Source organism: Microchirus variegatus, assembly GCF_963457635.1.
Source record: "Microchirus variegatus genome assembly, chromosome: 16".
Classification (NCBI taxonomy): Eukaryota; Metazoa; Chordata; class Actinopteri; order Pleuronectiformes; family Soleidae; genus Microchirus; species Microchirus variegatus.
This window is the reverse complement of record NC_139817.1, coordinates 7,173,920-7,196,015: the sequence shown is the minus strand read 5'-3', so window position 1 is coordinate 7,196,015 and position 22,096 is coordinate 7,173,920.

The following is a 22,096-nucleotide window of genomic DNA, read 5'->3' as shown; positions in this document are numbered from 1 at the left end:
AAATGTGGATGATCAGAGGCAGAGAAGAGAATACTTTACTGGCCTTGCAACAAAAATAAAATCACTGGCTTTTGATATAAGAAACGCAGTGGAAAAACATCACTCTGCACACTTAAATGGCTCCGTGCTCGTATGCCAATGTATGTTGTTTGTTGCCATCCAGTCACATATGGTGTGCGATTGCGTGACCATCCTTTTCACTCAGTTTATGACCCACTGGCCACACTAAGCACAGGACAAAGAATCTCCCTTTCCCTCTTTGTGTGTGTATTTTAAAACACACTTTAAAAGACAGAAGTTCATCAGGCCACTCTGGGACATGCTGTATGTAACACACGTATCATAATGAGAGAGGACAGGCTTGTCGTTGAAGCTACAGGAAGGGATTCTTGCACAACCAGAGGCTTCAAACAGCTGCAGAGTGATGAAATTGAAGAGGACTTTTTATAAGAAAAGACTCAACTGAAAATGGCGTCTTTCCACGGTCATCACAGCAAGGGGCGAGTGTTCTTGTGCCTGGATTATAAAGTACCATTTTGTTCAGTGAGGTGGCTCCAACCACACATTTGGTGGCCACTGACAAAGCTGCACAAGTGGAAGGATCACAGACACGGCAGTGAAGCCAAATAATAGGCATTATAAACACAGAGAGGGGATTAAGGGGATATTGAAGGGGTTCACTTTCCAAAAGAAATCGGGCAAAAGGGGGACATCACCCTTGACAGCACATTATGGAATGTATGGTTTTTACGATATGGTGGCACATTGGCACAGACAGTTTTCTCTCAGGAGAAGCCAGCCTGGCCTCACTTCCATGCCATAGTTAACAATTGGAGTGTAAAATGTCCTTAAGATGCTTGAAAGGAGCTGATTTTATGGTTTGTCATATTACGTCTCTATCTGTAATTCATGCATTGCTATTGCACAGAGCACAAAGGACCATCCGAGTGTTTGTGCCTGACACAGTTTTAATTTTCCCATTGAGTTGTTTTAAAGTAGTAGCTTAAAGTATCTTAAAGCTCAAGCCCCAATCTGTAAATCAATCGATTAAATATTTGTGTTTATTACAATAATTTGAATGCTACCAACACTGGATTTCTTTCTTTCTTCAACTATGCCCATCTTAGCGCACATAGGTGAGTTGGTCTTACAGTCAGTTGTGACCAGGTGTGAAGGAAGGTGAATATTCTCTTTGTTTTAGAAAAATGTAAAAACAGGTACTTAACTAGTTCTAGACACGACAGCATAAAAAGTAGGGCCAAAGATGCGTAGAAATTGAGCTTTCAGGCATTTTCCACACCAGGAGGAATGATGAACAAACAAAATTCCAGTAAAAGGTTCACCTAAGCCGATTACCAGCTTATCTCTCCTCACAAAAAAAAACATGACTTTGGTATTTTTCAGATTTCCTGAAACTCATTTGTCAAAAGGAAAGTTTTTTTTTTTACACTTTTACAAGGAAGGAATTCCTCAAATCCTCATCAACCACGAAGCCAGAGGACCATACCAAAATCCTGTTGATCCATATCAACATCTGACAGCCAGTACAGTCATTGTGACGCCTTTCTACGTGACGTAAAACTATGGAAAAATCTCCTCTGTTGCATCATATTTTCCTTCTGTGTGAATGCACTAATTGTGCACTATGCTTGTTTTCAAATGAACAATGCTCTCTCTCAAACGTGTTAAAACAAGGTTCCCTCATTTGCATATGTCCTCTTTTCAGGGAGCGATGCTCTGCAATTACAGCAGTGACAGTTAAAAACTGGTATGCCAACATTAATAATGATGACATAACCTGTAGGATAAACAATTGAAGTTAATTATAAACACGAGAAGAAGAGATGTTAAAAGATGAAGAAATGTAGTCCTTCATGTTTAGGTCCAACCAACCCCCTTCTCTTGCTCTCTTATCTACAAGGATCTCCTGGCTCAGTCGAAACCTAATCCACATTTATTTTACCCTGAGCATTAGTGAGAGTTTGTTTGTACCCTTGCGTGCTGTATGCTCTGCGGTTTTCTCAGGCAGAGGCAGACTGCGAGAGCGGCAGCAGATGCCAAGTTCAAAATCTCGCCAAGGAGAAAGTCATAAATTACTGTCCGTGTAATGCTGAAGCAGCTCAATGCAGATTTCAATTCCAAAATATTGTGGGTTTTTATTGCTTATCTATTCCTTTGCCCGTGGCAAACATTTTCCCAATAATATTTACATCAGTCACACTCTGGTGTGTGGTTCTTCTTCCTTTGTCCGGCTGGTAAACGCTGTTTGGACTATAGCGGTAAGAGGTGGTCACTTCCATGTACCGTTTTTAACAAGGTAAGCGATGTCCTGTTTTTGTTGTTGCCAGGTTCAGCAAAAGGGGAACTGTGAGTATCCACATAATAACAACATTAATATCATTTGTGGTGAGAGTAAGTACATGATTTTCTCAGTGCAAATCTGTCTGAAATTCAAGGGGGGAAATCTAGGCCACATAGCTAACATTGTTGGAAACAGAGTCATGTTGTTGTACTGTACTGTACTTTCATGGGTGTTCACCGCCCTGACAGGCAAATACCAAGTCTTACTTTAAAGACATGCAGACTTAAAGTCAACTACAGTGAAGAACTGCTTTTTCAGGCCACTTTCTTTTCAACTGTGGAACGTTTGTTTAGGCAGCAGTGTCTCAATTAGGTACTGTGTTTTGATAAGGTGTGGCCCCAGCAATGTCCTTACTTCAACCTTATCCTCTTTCAAATGACTACATGTTTCCAGCATAGAATAAAGAGATAGGGCGCAACTACAGGAAATTTCATGCTCTCAGGAACATAACCTACTTTTTTTTTTTTCTGTTATAGCATAGCTGTACGATCTCGCTGTCACGACTCCTGTGCAATAACGCTCGAGTCTTTACCTTCTCACACCCCCACGACACGTGAAAGCGATTTCATCTCGCTTTAATTGCTAATCTAAAAGCAGTGCAGCATGACAGGAAAAGAAGAGCATGCGAAGTGAAGCTTGCATGAATGGTACACACTTGGCAGAGGCCACAAATAAGGCAACAAGGTCAATGAAGCAGCCTGATGGGTGGAGGTAACATAATCTGGAGGCTTTTTTTTTCAAAAAAAAGGCCCAAGCCCTCGTGATTGACTGTGCACTAACCACGGGAGAAATGCTAGGGATTTAGCCAGTCAAAACATCTCTCTGTGATTATAGAGAAAAGGGGAACGAGAGAGGAGAAAATGAGTGAGGATATACAGTCCTAAGTTGTGCAGTATAGCATGAGCTATGGCGGCTTCGCCCTAGAGAGAAAGCTCCACTTAAACTTAAAAGCCCTTTGAGATTTGAACTGCATCCAAGGACTCTACTTTCTTTTATAGTTGAAGCCATGGCACAGAGGAATTCATAACAAAGGGTACCAAGCAGGTTAACGCCGGCTATGCGCAATGACCCACAAGAGTAGGGGCACAGATTAAAAACAATTACCAAATAAGGATTAATCATATCTTTGCATCTTAATATTAGTGGAAAATCACAAACAACACAAAAATAAGTGTATTTAATGTTAAATACTATTGTTTAATATAACTTTTAATTTGAAACAGATGCTCCTATGAACTACAGATGGAGCTTGGATGTATAATAAACCCAGGCCAAACTTAAGAGCTGTTAAGGCCCTTCCAAGAAGTACTATGAAGAGGAAAAGCATTAGCAGTGTGTACTCGTACTACGATGGCGCCGCTCGTCTGTTTTGTCTTTAGTCGCGGAATTTCAGCGGTCCTCTTTAAGAAGGAAAACCTGTGCTCGCTTAAGTATCCACATTCTTTTCATATCATGTATGTATTCGTGACACAATAATGCCTCTTAATGGTAAAGTGTCAGTTGCATCTCCCAATGGTGTTTCAATGAGTTCTCTCAGGCCATCCTCCAATACAATATACACTATATGGACAAGAATTTAATATGGAGCTGCTCCCCCTTTCCTCAAGATTTCAAAGTGTTTCTATGGGAATTTGTGTCCATTCATTCTGTAGAGCATTTATGAGGTCAAGTGCTGATGTTGGAGGAGAAGGCAATGGCTTGCAATCTCTGTTCTAGGTCGTCCCAAAGGTGCTCGCTGGGGTTCTTCCACAACAAAACTTGTCAAACCACGTCTTTATCGTGCTTCATGCTTTATGCACTGGGGCACAGTCATGGGGGTAGAATAGAAAAAGGGCCTTCCCCAAACTGTTGAACACAAATTTGGATCCATAGCATTGATATGCTGAAGCGTTAAAGTTGCCCTTCAATGGAAATATGGGGCCTAGCCCAAAACCTGAAAAACAATTCAGTCCCAATTCAATAAATGGGTGTGGTCAAAATGCTTTTGTCCATATAGTGTATATTTTGGGATCCGCCCACAACCGAACACACCTGTATCATAGACTAGATCCATCGGACAATGATCTTTGGATGGTGCGATGGCATTCTTGGTCAAAGGTAGTAAACAAAATGCACCTGGATTCATTGTGTTGCCTCTTTTTAACACATGGAAATCACACATATGTTTATATGTATGAATTTTATATTTACACTTTTTTTTTGGTTGCAAGGGCTATCCCCTGAAATCTTGGTCAGCTGCAGGCCTGTACATAATGTTAAAAGCATGCTTTCCTGGGGAGTGTTTCTCCCAGTGAACTGTTTCCATTGCTGTCAAACTTGGAAGAGCGAGTCTGGTTTGAAGCCAGACTGACAACAAGTTTCTTTTTTTTTTCTTTTTTAAAAGAAATGGAGCAACCTTCACTTTTCCTCACAAGTTTTCAATTAGCTGAGACAACGCTTCACATGGAGACAATGGGGGTTAAGGAAAATGAGAATGTTTGGATTTAAGTGGGACTGCCAGTTCACATGTCAAACCGGAGCATATTTTTAGCAACAGCATACCGGTTGGTCTGGTCAATTAGCTCAGCCAATTCAAAGTCTCATTAATGGAAAAAAAATAACAATTTCAAATTTTTCATGGACTGTATTTCAATTCAACTAGGGAGGCCCTCCCAGAAACTGATCCTTTATGACGGGATGCCAAACTGCTGCGGCCAAAACGGTGCTGGGATGAGATTTTATTTGTTTTCACCAGGTATCTGATATTTTTCTTTTCAGGCTCAAATCCGAACATGGAAAATAAAACTGGTCATCTTAGACCATGGTTTTGTATGAAAGGGGCTCATGGTGCTCTATAAACATCCAGCAAAAAGAAAGGAGTTTGAGTGTTTATATTAAACACCTCTTTTATACTCATGTTTGATATCCAGTATAAATCTATCACACCCCCAAAGGAGGCCAAGTTGAATTTTCCACTGTGGCTTAAACCACATTAAATGTTCTTTCCTCTGATACTTTGACACACTTAAGGGGAACAGAGATCCTGAGCACAAGTCAAATGGTTTTAACCAGCTTGCTGCCTTTAAAGTAAAAGTTACATATCCAGAATTATTTCCTGTATAATGTCAGGAAAAGCTGATAAAGCTGGAAATGATGTCTCGATTTGTCAACAAACCAAATTTATTCAGTTTTAATGATTTCTTTGTTATAAAAATATTCACATTTAAGAAGCTGCAAAATCTTAAAGTTTGTTTTGATTATTGAGAAAAAAATAACTCAAACCAATCAAAATAGTTGATGATTCATCAAATAATCGTTGCAGCTGCCGCTGTCAGCAAACGATAAGGTTCTGTAGTTACAGGTGAATCCCATCCTAGGTGTGCGATGCTTGTACCAAAGCCTAGAGATATTCTTTAACAGTGCTGACCATGGTTCTTCAAAAGTTACGTTAGATTATAGAGAGCGAGATGTAAATTGGCTATTCCTTATATGCCAGTACAGTATGTTAAGCACAGTGCAGGAGCCAGGAGGCAATTAGCCAAGCATAGCATAAAACATGGCCTTGTTTTATTCAAAGACATGTCATCCAACATTTAACAAGGGGATAACAAGCTGCTTGTTTAACAAGGGATTAAACTAACAAGACAATCCACAGTGATGAAAAGAGACCAGAAAGTCCAGTGGCCCTTATCATACCACATTTACATAGTCTCCCCTTAGGAGATGCCATCCTCTAGCGAAATAGGTTCGAGAGTAAGTTTCTCTTCTTCTCCTCCTGCAATTAATGTACTGCTGTACAAGTATGGCTTGGAGAATGATGAAGTTATCTTCTTGCTGTCAAAAGAGAAAATGCAATGGAGGACATGTGCATTAGCTGGTTTGACAAGGATGGCTGTTCGGTTCAAAGATAGAAAAGGACTAATTAGTCAGCTGGGGATGTAAAGGGTATGTTTAGAAAGCTTCCAAGTCTTTACATTTATCTAGTCTCTCTCTACCAAAATCAAATCTGTATTCAGGTCTGGTGTTCAGAAAAACGAAACATCAAAGTGGTATGGATCTGCTCGACACCAAATACTGCAACCATGTATTTCAAAATGTTCCCTTAGATCCTTAGGTCCTCAGGTGTAGCAAAACTACACGAATGGCCCTGACCAAGAGGACAGTGTGGACTGTTTGTTCTTTAGAGAGAACTTGAGGTAAGTTACTTGTAAAGTCAATGTTTATGTCTGTATATCACACCACATTATTCTATTGGTCAAAGTCCAGGAGAAGTCAGACTAGGCTGGAAAACACATGCTAGACTTCTCGTCAGGGAGTCGCAGAGCGTCCCAGACGCCAAATCTCTGTTCTTCAGTTAGGTTACACTACATGTTCATTTATTGTTCCCAACGTTCCTAATCGGGTCTGACACTGGAAATGTGCTGGTCGCGTCCAAATCGCTCAGAAATTGGCCTGAGATTTGTGTAGTCTGATCCCTGCATTAAGGCCTGGGTCATACTTTCTGCAGCTATGAGTGCACTATGATTCATATGAAATAAATGGCAGCATCCGCTCATGTCTGTGGCAGTACGCAATGAGCTTTTTAGGACAAACAAGTGCACCTCAATATTTCAAGTCAAGGCAAAACTCCCTGTAGCACAACACTATCCACAATAGTTGGAGGGGTATTCTTGGATTCATCTAAGCATAGACAACGAAGATGATCACCATGGACACTTGATGCTTGATGTTATGGGACACAAGGTCTGCCGGTACCCATCGCTCTAAGAACTCAAGGGCATAAAAATTGGGGCAAACTCCCAGAAATGGGAGGTCTGCAAACCCTAATTCAAGTATGAATTGAACCGTGACACATAACCCAAGTGTATTCACTACCCCAGACACATGTGAGTTAATTAAAAATAATGAACTCCTGTTGTTGCCCAAAACTACTTTACAAATTTTCCTCTGAACCAATGTCAGAGCATTGATTTATGACCTTAATAAACATTTTGGAAGGTCAAACACAACGTGTATTTGTTTATCTAATGCTCTCTGACCAGAGTGAGACTTTGTTTGACGCTATATTTACAGACCTATGATAAATGGGACATTATCAATAACATTTTGAAGCAATGAGACTTCACTCCTCTGATGGAATGAACTGGAATCCCTCCACTGAGTCTTTAGGATCAACTGTTTCAAAATTGAAATCCTTGTCTAGATGCACTCTCTCTCTCTTAAAATCCCCTTCCAGACACTTTATTAATGACACTATAAAAATGATAGACGGCCTCCTTATAAAAACATCACATTCCTACTTAGTCAACCCCCATCCTGTTAGGCCTAGAGTTATTTTGCCTGTTTATTACCTCAGTGTTTCCTGTAATATCTGCATCTTCAATTGGCCTTGAGAAAATAAGGGATGGACAGTGTTGCTGGGCACCTTGTCAAAAGTTCCTTTAGTTTTAAGATCAATCTTTTCCTTCTTTTTTTGGTTTATTTGTTTGTATTTGTACTCATTGATATGTGGTTGTTGTCCTGAACTGCAATCTTCAGAAGATTGTATAGACTTACTGGTACTAGTTCCTTCTTTCTCTCCAATTATTAACTTACATTTACAATAACCGTTATTCAGTGAACACATGCAACGTATCATGCTCTTTCTCAATGAGATTACGTGTTAGCTGATACAGTGACAACAGACCTTGCGGTCATCTATACCGCGAGTTTAACCCATGCCAAAAATATCCCCACACAGTGTCGTTCTCCTTTCCCTTCTCTGTCACGCAGATCTTTGTTGACTTGTTACACTCAGCAGATTGAATACAACTCATGACATTTTCCCCTGCTGCATATTTCATGTAATGAGATGAAGACACTCTGATCTGGGTGTCGTCTGTGTAAACAAACTGCACATGGGAGTAGCTTGTTAGCACTCCCCAGTGCTGCTGATGTAAGCACAGCTATTTTCCAAATATTCCAGGCTCTCTTGCTTGCATCTGTTTAGCCTTCAACTTGACCACATGATAAGAGAGTCAATATCATCCAATACTCTGTAATGACTGTAATTTCAGTGTAATGATAATATAGAGTCTTGATACTCGTTTGGAATGTTTTCCCGCTTGTCCTTGAAGCTTCAAATCATCTACAAATCATTGACCTTGACTCACCATAAAGATCTTCAACATGGCCATTTATTTAGCTGTGGTCACTATTAAATTATGAAATTCAATGACGATCCGATGATTTTCCAGGAAACTGAACGACTGAAGATGTTCCACCTCTTCATGAGAACGCCAAGTTAAGCACCGAGTGGTCAACAAACAATCAATGTAAGATAGAGGCAATTACATACAAACGCAACATTTCTCTGAGCATGTAATGCCGCGTCTGTCCTGATACAGTTATGGAAGATTGATGGAATGTGTATGAGAGAGCTGGTTTTAAAGGTTTAAGATGCAGCACTGTGCATTTTAAGCTGGATATGGGGGAGTGAAGAGCTCGCGGATTAGGAGAATTTAGGGAGTTTGCTGGAGACAGCACGCAAGGGCAACAAAGTTCAGGGTGATGTGCGAGAGGAGGTCTGAGGATTTGACGGGCGTAGCAGACACGGCAACTTTGCCCTCTTTGTAAGGACGTGAAAACAGAGCCTTGATTTAGTAACAGACTGAAGCAAAGTGATATTACAAGGGATTATGAATTTGACTTGACAGTTGACATTAAGGTTATATTTAACCCAGATTTCAGAATGTCTTATTCAGTTCATTAATCAGCAGTCTTAGCATCTGTTCAGATATAACAAGAGGGTGCAGTGAAACCACATGTAATTTTAAGATAAGATTACCTGCTCACTACTTCTGTACCAAAACAGAACTACAGTATAGTCAAGCACAGCGATTCTCAACCTTGGGGGTGTCATTTCTGGGGGTCTTCGCCACATAGATGTGGACAAAGAACATAAACATTCAAAAAAGGTTTATCATTCATTCTGATCGGTTCGGTGGATCACAACTCACAGGCTTGAAATAACATTTGGTAGCACAGTAATTGCTACCAAACATTGACTCACTTATCTAGGATCAAATATCCCCCATTATTATTTTTCCTGATCTGTTTTAAGATTTTAATTTATCTTATTTATTTCACCTCGCCTCTTTCCAGTCTCTTTGCTCAGCTACTGTCTGATATTATATCTCATGTTCCGCAAAGATGACAGAGCGTTACCAGAAATCAAAGACGCATATTTACGTCTGCTTTATATTCGTTTAAGCCAGTAGTAGTAAATCACGAGTCTAAAACAAACAGGCTATCGCTACATATTACTGTTCAGACATGAAGTAGGTGATAAATCATTCGCTTATCTAACTCTTGGCATGAAAACAAATAACCGTATTTTTCCAAGATGCTTCCTTTAAAAAAACCATACCAGTTTTTCTTCTCCCTTCCCTTTGTTTTGTCGTCTACAAACGTTAATTTATTTTTATTTTTTTTACTTTTTCTCTCAATATTCACAACTCACTTTCCCTTTGTTCTGCTTCAGTTCCAGTTCATTTACCATTTCTGGCACCGTAGGAACCCTATTTTTCACATTACTGTACAATTAATCACACAAGTCATTCTGTCTCTCCAACAGAGTATGGACACGTACAGTACGTACCCCTTCCCTCCCATCCTAATTAGTCTGTTCTGAGAGTTGTTATCTTGGAAAAGGGAAAAGCACAGGAAAGCACATGAAGGAAAGAGGGAAAAGTCAACGACTACCATCCGAGTCTATGGCACTGAATCATGCCAACACCTCGACCTGTCCTGGGTGCGGAGTCCGTGAACGCTGTGAAAACAGGCCATGAGTGGACGAGGGAGCGGCTCAACAGTTGGTAAGATTTTATGGATCTGTTGATGTTGTGGACGCTTAAAACAAATCAAATGCCTGTGAGTCATTCTGGCCCTTGGATAGCTAATGTTTGGAGGAACGCTCGCCATTTGAAACTGTGTTCTTGTGACTGTGTGTATATATTTGGCTCTGTTAGTGTTTGTCTGTGGTTTTAAGCCAAATTAAATACCAGTGAAAGTAAATGATTGATTTCCCCCTGCTTGAAGTATCGCACTTTGGGCTGTGGACCCTCCAGCGTGGAAATCAGTGGCACGGTGCAAACGAAGGGAGTTCCAGAGAAAGTAGTATGATAATAGGCAAGAAAAGCTTTTACAGTGGCATCATATGAACTTAAATCATCTTCTTAGGTGCACTAGGTTCAACATGGAATATCCCATGCTGTGCGTCACTGTAGGGCTAGCATGTCACATGTATAATGCAGACACTTCCTTGGGCACACATGCAAAATGCATGGAGATAGGAGCACTCAGCACAGACTGTACAGATACGTTGATTTGTTGAGGTGCTGTTAAGGCCTCTAAAGGCCAAGCATCTTTAATTGAGCAGTTACACCGCAATTAGCACATCTTGGGTTCTTGACCTTTACGTGGGAGGCCGACGAGCCGCGGTGTCAAATTGGATTCGGTGCTCTAAACTTAGAGATAAGATAACAAACGGTCATGATGCCAACCTCACACAAGACTTTTAAATAAAAACAAACGTCTGTGAAAATCAACGAGTAATGAATAATTCTATCAGCTCCACACGACTTCTCAGTTCAGCAGAGTTTAGATCTTGTGCCGACCACCAGTATATCACGATGGACCAAGGCAACAGCGACATGGGTGAAGGAGATTCACGGTAAGTTTGTAGTTAATTTATCCTTAATCCTTTGACAGAACCGGAGAAAACAGAGGATATTTATCTCTATTAAGTTTGTTTTTAAATTGGCCTGAAATTTGTAAAAAAAAGTAGATACATTTGACAATGTAATGGCTATACATTCTATTCATTTTGCTCTTTTGATGAATAAACGTGTGAGTTTTAATGGAAAACACAAACAAATTGAATAGGTGACCCCAAACTTTTGAACGGTAGCGTAAGTAAATTATTACTACTGGGGCAAATCAACAGAAACATATTTTCTGATCACGGAAACAAAACTGAGAATGTTACGTACTGCAGCTTTAATTATTTCATTGCTACATTTTATAAAAAATGTTTTTAATAGCTCACTTTTCAGAAACCCTGGTCGTTATTCGGGGCGCGTCTGACTCAGACACCGACGCGTGTATCCGTGTGTCCGTGTCTGAATCCATACAGTTCATGAGCAGGATAAGGGTCGTTTTGTTATAGGCTGGGTATAAGCTGAGCCAGACGGGTGCGGCGTTTCCATAATACTGCTGCATTTTCACTGAAGACTGAAGGCGACTGCATAGCGGGGCCACCCATGGTGTGCCGTGCAGAGGCTTATGCAGTTCAGTAAACATGGCAGAGGCCTTTTGGACGGGCTGCTCAAGCCCCTAGCCAGGTCGTCAGTAGTGGATGCCAACCAGAACTTAGTGAAAAGGAGGCAAATTTGTCCTATAAGTTAGCACTGCCAGTGCTCTTCCAAGGGCCTGCCCAGGGGGATGAAATATTCACAGTGCTGCCAGAGAAGATGAAAGTAACGGCAGACGTCATTAATTTGTCATGCTGTCCAGAGGAAACCTTTGTTTTATTCTAAATCGCGGCTTTGCTTTAAGAGATCTCGAAAATGAGACTGTGATGGATTTTTCCTAATAAAGAAAAAAGGTCAGAGCAGCTACAAGTCTCTCAAGAATAATAATGATGATGATGAAATACACAGGCGAATCTCAGTTACTGCGAGAACAAAGTGAATCATAAAATGGCCCAAATGTAACTAGACTAAAAGTTTTCACATGAACATGAAAGAAAATGTTTAGTCGGTGTCGCCAAAGTTAGGAATCTACCTGGCGTTAGCTGTGGACAAAGATGGACACTGTCCTCTTGGGCTACCTTTGGCTGTCTTCTACTGCTGTCACTGCCACCCAGCCAGTGTGGGAAACCACACATACTTGTGTAATTTCCTGTCTTTTTCTAAACACTCCCAATGGGACCTGGATATTAAACCGTTACAGTCATGAACATATTGGTCACTGCTGAGGTCAAAATACTGTGTGTTCTTGTTCTAAACTATACGGAATGAGGACATTTTGGCTGGTGCTCACATATTTAAAGAGCTTTTTCAGGGTTAATACTTGGTTTTAGGGTTAGGGTCTTGGTTAAGTTCAGGGTAAGGGGTGTTGGAAGGAAATGGCTACACTTCATAATAGAGATGATGAAAGAAAATACACCAATCAAATTGTTTCACTTTCAAAAATACATGTTTTGCTTGAGGGAATTGTTTACTTGTGTTTCCCTTTAGATATGGCAGATGTCTATTAAGAACTGGCCACTTCACTGGGACATATAATGTTACCCATAACCAGAAAATGAAAAATATTGACGTTTATGCTCATTATTGTGAATGAATTTGCCTTTGCTGCAGTAAATATAGTGTTGGCAGTAGTAGTAGTAGTAATAGAAGTAGTAGTAGCCTAACTCTAACCCTTTACTGTCATTGTCAGGGGAGAAAACACCAAAATCTAAGCACCCAACCCACAATATAACTAATTTCCTTGCCTGGAACCTGGACGCCCTCAGATAAGTGTAGGTTTTGGAGCGAGTCCAAAGGCAGAGCCTCCTGTTAACGACGATCTTTAACTCTCTTGGAGTGGGAAGCCATTCTTCACCAGTTAGAGCCCCTTCAACTGTTATAACATCCCTCGAGGGTTCATTCTAATAGACCCGAATACCAATCTCATAAATAATCTCTCTAATGTGGACGGACTGGGGGACTGCTTCCCTTTGGTGAGGTGTCTGATGTCAGATGGTAATGATAAAGACGATGCTCCTGGCACCATTTTTTTTGTTCCATGTTTTGGAGGCAGGTCCTCAAAAACGAGGCCCTACTAGCTCGTGTTTATATTTATAGTGGAAAATGAAGAAGTTACGCTACGTTAAAAGAGAGATATACAACGCATAACTTAACCAAAGTACCGTGGAAACACACATCAAAAGACAGCATCGCAGAACGACTTGGGAGGGGTGGGAGAAAACTAGATCATAAAGGCTGCACTGTTTTGGTAATTACTCAGAAGTAAGATATAAGTCCACAGGGGACGATACAGGTTTTGTACTGGACCTGTAACTTATAATACAGCAGTAGATGGTAATTAAAACGGTCGGATAATTAGCGTGGAACAAATTGTTACAAATGCCCTTGAGTGTCCTGAAATTAAATGCCCATAAATAGAACTTATAATTAGTATTATCAAAATTACAAAAACTCCTTATGAAAAGCAGTGGACAGTGTTATAGTATACACAGCCAATTATTTAGCCGACCTAATTAAATGATGTATTTTTGCAGCTTTAATGCGTTTGAACCCAGCTGCGAGTTGCAGGAGATTCAATCCTAAAAAAGGAAACGAAGAACAAAACTAAATCAGTTCTCAGTAATTGGCCTGTTGGGTGCATTCTCCAAACCTCATTAGCAAAGTGCTGTGACCAGTAGTGGTTGATCAACTAAAGTTATTGTTAGTGCCGTTTTTCTTTTATTGCATGTCAAGTTGAAATCATGCAGATTAAACATCAGAGTCCAGAAGAAAACAAACTTTTCCTTGACTGTTTCTAACACAGCCGTCAGTTTGTTCGATGACTAATTCGTTGGACAGGGATTTTCAAGCAGAAGTGCTACAAGGGAATAGTTTATTCATGGGGATTAGGTTTTCAAAAACACAGGGGTCATATGACTGGAAACTTTTAGAAATTAGATATTATACATTCGTTTTTTGGGGGGAACTGAAGGCAGCTTGTTTCAGGGTTCCCACACCTTGATTGACATCATATTCAAGGACTTATCAAGGACTTTCCAGGACCAATTCCTCTCAAATTCAAGGACCGAGTGTGCTGACACAGCATGGTGTCTACTTTTATTCATTTGCAGCTCGCTCTTGCATCTGGCCAAATGAATGTGCTTGGGATCTTGGTCAAAGTCAGTCTTTTGTAATTTTCTTTGCTGAGGCAGAGATCTCAATTTTGCATTTGTCAGGCATTGCTCAACATCACTTGCTCATTGTTCTGCTGCATGGATTCTCATGTCAACGGAGGAGAGCGTGACAGCAATTTATTCTGGATATCAAGCAATGTAGGATGCAGTAGGTGGTGTCGAAAGAAACGAGGGAGACATTTACCTGAATTTCAACTTAACTTCTTTCTTACACAAAATCCAAACACTTTCAATGACCCATGTCTATTCAGGGTCAGGTTTCAAGGACCTGTGGGAAAACCTAAGGCCAGAGATTGACTAGCTATTTAGTTGTGTTTGTGGTTCTTGACAGCTCAGTCTTAGATTATCTGTGAGGCCCTGTATACAATGACATTGTGACAGCGACAATACTCCCTCAACGCTGCGCCTCAAGTACTGCATTTTGCATCTCACATATGTCTGAGAATGCATAACCAAACGTACCAAAAGAACAAACAAGGCAGCCGTGACCATGTGTTGACAGAAAGTATATATTTGGCCTAAAGCAGTATTGACTCATGAGTTGTCTATTTCATGTGGACGTATTGGTGCCATTTGTGGTCGAAAGAAAATGTTACACTGCTGTTCTGTGGCTGACATTTTCGCCAGACTGCGTACATTGTAAGTGATCTTAAGACTCGTACTCAATTTGAATGGTACAAGTTTGCATAGGAATGCTCACAAATCTGTCAGAAATGAAATGTCAGAAATGTGAATTAACTGGGGTCTGCTTTCGGTGCAAAAGAGCATTATGCATCAAGCAACTTATGCGTCCAGGAAGTAAAACCCACATGGTACACACAATCCCATACTGGGTATTCAAATGCAACAGGCAGACCGACTACAAGAACAGAGGCCATCACTATTTTTTCCCGGACATCTTGCAAAGCAGAATGTTGAATATTGCACAAAGACACTTACAAACATGAGCTGCATTTCTCAACTATTGCTGTTTGGGATTTTCAGTTCGGGGTGTCCTCTGAAACCAAATCCAATCATTCTAGGTTCTGTCTGTCTCTTTAATCGCACAAAAGTCCAACAAGTCACAGACCTTGTTTGGATAAAAAACACTATAGATGCATCACTAAAACACAAAAATACAACAAAAACTGGCACATATTGAAGGAGTACTGCATTTAAATGGTAAATAGTCTGTATTTATATAGCGTTGGTCTCGTCTTGATGACCACTCAAAGCTGCTTTAAGCTCTGCCATTCACCCACATTCGTGAAGTGTGTTTAATCGCACGTCTTTCATTCCCATTCACACGCTGCCGACACAGGCGTCAAGGAGCAACGTGGGGTTAAGTGTCTTGGTCCAAGGACTAGAGTCGAACCCAAAAGCTTCAAGTTGTACCAATGAACTGAAATGAAAGCCAAAACAAAAACAAAGACTAAAATCTGTGGTCCAAGATGCAGATGCATCGCCGTCCCCTTCTGTGGCAGAGACATTCAAGCTTGATTTACAGCAAGATCTTTCCATAAGATTACATCATTTCACGCCGTGATGCATGCATGTTTCTCTTGACAGCTGTGTACATTGCTTCACTCAGAAATGCGTTTACGTTGGTGCACCTGTAATCGCAGCTGCACGCTCGACTTCTCCGTTTAAAAAGAGGCACACATCACTAATAGTGTGCCTGCTTGAGGGAGCGCCAGTTCACAGTTTTCCGAGCTGAATCAATATGTTCTCGTTACGGTTTGTTTGCAGCGATGTTTCATTTAAATAGCAAAAAGAGATAAATGTGAATATGTTACATGTTTAAAACGATACTTGGCCGGCGCATCAAACATTTAAAACATCCAAGCCCCCGATCCAAAGAATCAGGGTGGAGCAGAAAGTCTGTGTGCAGATCATGCAAGTATAAAACTGTCAGAATGGCATGGGCAGAATTCATCGCATTCCACAACAGATGCCACAGACGTAAGACCAGCAGGCCTTGAATGCAGCGGAGCTGAACCTGGTGCAGCCAAAACCAAAGGAAATCGGAGCCGCGCGAGGCCAGACTTAACTGTTAAACGAACAGAATTCTTAAGGTTTCCTCCTCGTCTGCTGCCCCTGCACCACCCAAAAAGCATAAACAGCACTGATGAATATCTGTGTTGATGGACGCAATAGCGTCCATCAACAGTTAATTAAGATGTGCGTGGCAGCGCGGAATGCACTCACGTTGAAGTTGTATTATTCTCTGTAAGCTCCAAGTTGAAGATTTTCCTTTAAAGACATCTACCACTTGAAAAATAGCAGAAAACTGTTATTGTTATTTTACAAGAGTGTATAGTATTTTTTACTGCAACTCTTATAAAATAACACTGACATAAGTTAGAGTTGCCAAGGTCTATATGTGCAGTTTGGACAAATGTGTAGAGGTTCTGTGTCACATTCCCAAAATGTTTTGGTCTACTGGAGCCTAACATTTTCTTAAATTCTGGGTCCTCAATCTTCTTTTTCTTTTCGTGAAGCATCAAATCCAAAAATTCTGCTTCTTTTCTATGGTCCATCTTTCCTTATCTCATCTCATGTTAAGTACATCTCTTAAGTACAGTAAAAGTCACCAGGGATTTTAAAAAGTGTAAAATCATCAGAATAACAGCAAAGTGAAAACACCATTCCAGATTTTCCATCATGGTGGTTCAGATGCAAGACTTGGACTGAACATTTGCATCTTTCACGTTTCACTTTTGACATTTGGTCTCTTCTTCTTCCTGTCCTGTCTACCACTGGGGCAAAAACACCACCAGTGGGAGAGGAGCTGTGCTTGATTGTGGCCACCAAAAACCCAGACTACCGACCGATACGCATTTTGAATCAAGGCTCAGATTTAATGTGATGGAGTGGAGACTGGAAGTGGGCAGAGTCCTGTGGTTTGGCAGCTATAAGGAGCTGTGAAAGACTGTAGGGAGAGGAGAGGACAGCCAACTGGATGGCATCTGTGGTCGGCAAGACGCCGTTTGTGTATTTCCTCAGATCAAAAGGTAGCCAGTTCTCTAAATCAGTTTGGAGTATGTCTGCTGTAGTCTGGACTTGGCAACTTTAACGTGGACACAGATTTGATGCCTTGTTCAATGTTTCGAGATTTCCGAAAAAAAACATATTGAGTCAGTTTTTTTGTTGTTGTTGTTTTTTGTACTATTGTGGGTCACAAGTAATTTTGAACAGATGAAAACAACACTGGATATTCTTTGAAGAGATACAAGTAGTTTGGTTCTTTTTAAACTGTAATGCATAACTTAAATAGCAAATTCAAATTATTGTCAAATGTCAAATCAGCTCCATACTTCCCTTTGCATTTCTCAGTTTAGCTGTGGTTAGACACTGAGTTGCACACAGGAAGTGATTCATTATTATGTCAAGATCAAGGTTCCCACACCTTGGTTTGACATTAAATTCAAGGAAATGAACGTGCAAATTCCCAGGCATCATGTAATTTGTGCTCTCCTGCTTAATGTTACTCATTTGCCTGCAAAACAGTGGAGAGAGACAGTGGACAGTGTCCACAACACCTGCTAGTAATTACGACTCAATGGGAGACATTCACCTAAATATCAACTTAACTTTGTTTTTGCACAAAACTCAAGCACTTTTTCAAATTCTCAAACTTTCAAGGATTTCAAGGACCTGTGGGAACCCTGGTCAAGATAGGCAGAAGTAAACAGAAACATTGTTCAAGTAAAGCCAGGTAGCTCCAAACAGTTTTGAGCCATTTCCAGAAGTAAATGCTACTGCGTGACAGGATTAACACTTCTAGCTTCCTGCCACTGCTGCTGTTTACGTGCAAACACTCCCTCGGTCAGGTCTGATAGTATTGCTTGACATTCAACATACAAACTGCGTTACATTGTTTCTATTCGCAAACACCAAACCGAGGCAAAAAAAATCTTCAAAAGTTACACACTCCAGCTTTAAGTCACGGGTATTGGCTTCTGTCTTTGTGTCTTTCGTTTTCTTTCATCTAGATGTTGATGTCTAAATAATGAGTCCACTGTCTTAATGTTAAACTGATGTCTCAGATGACCCGGTAGGTGCCAATGTCCATTTGATCTGTGAAGATAAATCCCACTCATAAAGAAGAAAAATACACAGTCATGTTTCACTGAAATTTGAAGTAAACATGAACTAAATGGCGAAGAGAGTGCTGTTGCCATTATTTATACGTAGTTTGGGAAACGGTGGATTTAAGGTAGTGGAAAATCATACAATCCTGAAAATTTCCATCACACGCTTGAAATTAATAGTAGGTGATTTACCGTTTCCCACAATGACTAACTGATCCTTCAAAACAGGCAAAGAAACACAGACATGCTGCTTTTATAATAACACATTCATGTTTATGTTACTGAAATACCGTTATTATGCTCTCACTGGTATACGCCAACCACATTTTGTTTTCGTGCACTAAAAATGTTCTCGCAGTCACACTCCTTTGCCCTTAAGTCAGTATTTCAATCCTGATTTTGATGACTTGGTTGGTACTTTCACTTAGTAGGCCTAGCTACGGCCAAGAACGGCTTCCCGAACATTGGGTAAATGTACTTTTTTTCTCCCCCTCAGCTGGCATGGCTGTCGAAGCCTCGGTTGTGTAATCTAAGTGTGCTGTTCATGACACCAGAGAGCCAGCCAGCCAGCCCTGGCCAGGCTGTTTGACAACACCTGGCTCTATTTAAGCGACCTATAAATAGATTCTCTTCCAAATGCAAACCACCTGGATGGGGTCAAACCACTGTCACACGCATCCATTTCAGTGCTCACTAGAGAAAGACAGTGTGAGATGTGACAGTAATGGTATAAAGCACATTACATAGTTGACATGTATCCACCAGAGCCTTGACCACAATTGATGACTGTTAGACACCCACGCAGGCTCTTTCATGTCTGCTCCTCGACCGCTCACCAATGTAAGTTAAGCAAAAGAAAGCAAGTCCATTCAGTCCGAGTGAGTTTTAATTGTCTTGTAATGGTTTTACTGCTTTTAGTCCTGTATAACTGATGGGTTTTGTGTGGCCTCTCTCTTGCACATGAAACGTCTGTGTTTGGTTTGCACTAATTGCTTTTGCATGACTTGGTCACAGGTGTCAGACGGAGACTTTTGGTAAATGTTTGGCGCGGTCAAGTGAGCACAGTTTCAAGGCCTATACCTGGAAGAGTTGGGGCTTTAAATAGCAGCAGGGCGTTAGCTTATTTCCTCAGCTCCCTGCCTGGATGAAGCACACGTGAACTGATGAATTAGAAGTTGACTGGAAATTATGAAGACGTTGAGAAAACACGAGTAATTTTGTAGTAATTGCCATCAAGCCGTTAAGTCTTCCAGAGCAACGGCTCTTGCGTGTCGGGAGTGTGAGTGCAGTGGGGGGGCAGGTATTTTTAGTATCAAACTCCTCTGTTCCAGTGGCATGGCACTCAAGCACAACATACCTTCTGTGTTGTGCTTTCCTCCTTAAAACAAGTACTTTGCCTTCCATGTTTCGTGTGTTGGGCGCCCTGCCAAGGCTTCGGCTTCACAAAAGGGTCAGTGAGCAGGAGCTTTTAAAAGGAGCTGACTTTTTGCTGAGTCAAAAGAGAGCATCAAATCGGGGTCCGGTGTCTCTTTTATTCTCCCGAGTGCAAAATAAGCAAGGATTTATGACAACAGAAAGTTATTATCATACAGAGTGCAGTAAAGCGAAAGAAACATGCACCTAAATCACAGTTTTAAACCTTTAAACTGCACCAACTGGTACTGTGACCCCCATGAACCCCAAGTTCACAAATCTTTTAAAGTATTGTTTTTACTTACCCCCAATAATAAGTGTTAGTCAAAAAAAGGGAAAAGTAGAGTATATGCAATCTCGTAGTGAAAGCTCACCCTGTCCGATAGATAGACGACAGATAGATAACACATAGACAGAGATAGATAAGGGGATGCTGGAGAGAGTCTTAATTAAGGCAGGTCACTACTTACACACACACACACACATACATACATATACACACATAGACATGGTGCTCTACTGTTCAGGTAATAAATTATAGAGCGACAATCAATCAAAATGTTTGAATATCTGTCTTTGTTGTGCATTGGGTTATACTCAGCCTCACCTAGGGAAAAAAAAGTGCCAAAACTCCACAAAACTCAACATAAAAACCTCACATATTTACCGTAACTTCTTTGCAATAAACATCCTCTGAAGATCAATAAACCAAAAATTGGAGAAAACAGCAGCAGCAGCAGCCAAACTGCTATCCATTTCCCGTGCTGAAATTGCACACTTGCATGGCCACCAGGGTGAGGATAAATTCATCCATGATGTTGAGAATATCTAGACGTTCGAGATGTGACATTGCTCCACAAAGGGATAACAAAGAGTTAACCAAAGTGTGCTTGGTTTTAATAAACCTTTAAAATGGTTTGTTTTACTTGTTGCTGGTGGTTTCTTGGGAGTTGGGAAGAGGAGAGTCTCATTATTCATGCTGCGATCAGGTTTTCCCCCTAGGCCTGGTCGTAACACAAAGCCTGGACAGCTCTTTAGCACTAACCAAGACCGCATTGAAAAATAATGCGAGAGCAATCTCATGATGGTTTCTGAGACTCGCAAGGGACGCAGGAGGAGAAAGAAAAATGTATATAACTACGAAAAAACAACAGTAAAGCAGCAAAGCAGACAGTACAACAACAGGGAAACCAGAAACCCTCAAGGTTTGGGTCACAATCAGTTTTCGCTATGGTTCAGACAGGTTTGAATGATGCAACTCAGACATATCGACGTAATGATGAAGGTCTCTTGAAGTGAAGATAAATGAATGAATGTGATGAGAATCACAGTGCCAACACACCATGTTGCAAAGATGTGGCAGTTACAGCATCCATAAAAGTATCTGTATCTTCAGCAGAGATGTGCTCAACCAGCAAAATGAATTGCTGCGCTAAATGAGAGAGATGAGAGGGGATCGTTATTGTTGGTTCTGGGATTTTCAACTACGAGCTTGAAACTAAAAAAAAGAAAAAATCAAGCAGTTCTTGGAAGACTGAATGAAATACGACTCTCTCGAACTTGACTTTCTAGGGTGCCAAGGGACAGACCAAATAGGACTTGGACTGTCTCCAGCTCTTGCAATTAGAAGGGAAGGATGTATCTTTATAACCTTAGTACTTTGGACGAGATGGCAGTTGATATCTTTCCGGCTTCCCCTGGATAGTTCTCGAAAAACGCCGCAGGACCTGAAGGTTATTACCTTGACTTTTAGGTGTAATTGGTTGTTTAAATATCCCTCCAGTGAACCATGTGAGGGGGGGGGTGTGTTCTATTTATAGATAGTGTCATGTACAGACTGAATTTAGAATTGTAGTATGTTACTTTTAAATGAAGCCATTGTCAATTGAGTACACACAATCCTGATTAAGCCCATCAGGTTTTCTAATCACCCAATAGCCTTCAAACGCAATTAGCAAACACAATGTTCCATTAGAACACTGGAGAGATGGTTGCTGGAAATGGGCCTCTATACACCTATGTACATATGCCATTAAAAACCAGACGTTTGCAGCTAGAATAGTAGGTTTACCACATTAACAATGTATAGATTGTTAATGGTTTTTTTGAATGGTGGTGTATATAGGAAGGAATGTTCCCTGTGCAAGTGTTTCAGTGTAGAGTAAAATAGTAGAAACAAGTGAATGCCAATGTCTGCACGAGCCGCGCCTCCTCACGCTAAATGGCTCGGTGCGATAGCGTGCACCAAGAATCCATGCATAAATGAGTTATACAAAGGGCGGGGTAGGGCAGAACATGAATAAA